This window comes from Leuciscus leuciscus (genome assembly GCF_965113295.1).
Source record: "Leuciscus leuciscus genome assembly, chromosome: 9".
NCBI lineage: Eukaryota > Metazoa > Chordata > Actinopteri > Cypriniformes > Leuciscidae > Leuciscus > Leuciscus leuciscus.
In genome coordinates, this window is record NC_138733.1 from 44,211,905 (window position 1) to 44,214,298 (window position 2,394).

Sequence of the window (2,394 nt, forward strand, 5' to 3'; positions counted from 1 at the left end):
GGCCATGGAAAACAAGTGCGTTTTTCAAAGTGATCACAGAAGGGGCTATCCTAACTTCTAGGGGAACACTGTTCCACAACCGAGGCCCAACCACAGAAAATGCTCGATCCCATCTGCTTTTTGAGTCAGAAATGTGGGACTAATAACACAGGTTCTTATCACATGATCTCAAGATTCATAAGTGAGGGTTGTGTAAACAAGACACACAGATTTTTCTTCTGTCTCGTACTTCCGGCAAGAAAACTTCCATGTCCTCTATTCTTTGAAAAATAAATAGGAAGGGAGCCCAAATTTCTTCTTCATATGCTTCACCATCATAACGCATGGAGTTTTCAAACAGGTCCCGCATTGTGATTGCCACCAAGGCATCATCCATCTTCATCCTTAAGATCTTTGGCAGATCCATCTTCCCAGTAAAGTGGTGTTGGCTCTCTTCCACCCACTCACAGGCCAGCTGAATGTTTCTCATCACTGCGGAGGCCTGTGTACAATATAATAATTCCAATAATAATGTAATTAATTAAGTGCTGCTCATAAACACTTTTATGAAACAGGAAAGCCAAATATATAAATAAACAAATCACGCATTACATAAACATTCCCTATACATACATAGATATCTGGTGTTGGTGTGATCTCCATGACATCCAACTCGGGTGGAGTGACTTCCATGTCATCTGGTGGTATTTGTTCCTGGGTGACTGTTTGTGGGACTTGACTGTGGGAAGTGACAAACATTAGAATGTTTTTAGGCATGCACTACAATTATTTTTGGGGGGGGAAATGCACAGTATGGAGGTTTTAATCAAAAGTATAGTTATCATTATCATACCTTGTCAGAGGAAATGTCTGTATTAACTGATAGCACCACCACTTCCTGATTTCAGGTATGTCAGACTGGTAAAAGATTACAATTGAAAATCGTAATAGTTTTTGTAATAGTTGTTGATGTATTCTCACAGTAATTTTTTGCTTTATAAATAACCATAAATTGATGCAAACTCACCGCAGCAAAATCAAATGGCTTTGAGAGCATAACATAGAGTGCATTCTAAAAAACAAAAACAAAACTATATTAACAAATGCGGTGCTTAGCACTCTGTGTACAATTCTGTTACACAGCTGCACAGCAATTATAAGACCACTAACCATCAGCATGAATATCCCACAATCAATTCCTCCTAGCTGAAGAGGGGCACCCTGTTAATTATAATCTACAATTAGACCATACAATACAGTATATAGCTTTCACATCACATGATTGTTATTATTATTATTTTAAGTCTTTATGTTTGCTTAATGTTTTGTTAAAAACATGCACTTGGTTTACTCAATTCACCCTAAATGTGTTATTTGTGACAACTGTGTAGGCTACTGCATTCTTTCTTAATACTCCACTACAGATATTAAAAGTTTACAAGCAAAGAAGTTAAAAAGCTGCACCTCCAAATCTGTCAGTACAGACATGTTCCAATGGCCGGGAGAAATGTGATTTGCCAGTTTTCTAAAGTAAAACAGCAATAAAAAATATTATTTATTCATGGGCAGTCACATGTAAATAAAGACATAATTTATCATATTGCAATAAAACAAGCTGGTATAAGATCACAGACATCCATTTGTGTTAGTATGATCTCCAAAAACATGCATGTTATTAGTATGAATGCAGAACAGTAGAAATAGAAATGTGCTAAACCTGAAAATCTGAATGTAACTCCCATGTCCAAAGTCTACAGGGTTCATGGAGTCAAAAAAGAAAATCTCCTTTGACTTTGGCTTGAGGATCTGTAAAAGAATATGACATTAGAAATTACATTAATCACAGAAAAAAACAATTCTTAAAAAAAAAAAAAAAGTTAAGTTAAAAAAAAATTAACATACACATATAATCCAGTGCCCTGACTCCCATGAAGGAAGTAAAATCAAATCCTTGGTTGCAGCATCATCCTGTGAGATGAGAATCATGGAGAATCATGGTGAATCAGTTATGATTCATTTCCTGCATTTGCTTAATAAATTCTTGTACTAACAATTCATATAGCAAATCATTAAAATGTGTGTGCCACATATTTTAAAGGATACTAACAGGTAAAGCTGGTAAAGGATCATTGTCATATGGAGGCAACCACGTGACCACCACATAACTGTTGACAGCAAACACATCTTTGCCCTGAAATGATAAAAACACATAGCGCAGTGTGACATAAAATATTTTTCATAACCGAATTACTAAACTCTACAGAAGCTTTAAAATGACCTGCGAAGCTGCAAGTGCAGCCATGAGCTGAAAGCACTGATTAGCAATCTGGTAAAAAAAAAAAAAAAAAGAGGAAGAATATTAGTACAAGTTACATTTATATCAACAGTAAAATTATGCCTATAAATTGACATGTA

General features: G+C 35.5%; 1 long non-coding RNA gene across 1 annotated transcript; it reads right to left on the reverse strand.

Annotated features, from left to right (window-relative positions):
* Positions 1–792: 792 nt before the first annotated feature.
* On the reverse strand, positions 793–2,152 carry LOC309506955. The gene is made up of 3 exons (XR_014208982.1): positions 2,087–2,152; positions 1,882–1,947; positions 793–1,785 (listed from the first exon to the last, which is right to left on the reverse strand). It is a non-coding gene; the product is annotated as an uncharacterized lncRNA (long non-coding RNA).
* Between the last annotated feature and the right edge of the window lie 242 nt (positions 2,153–2,394).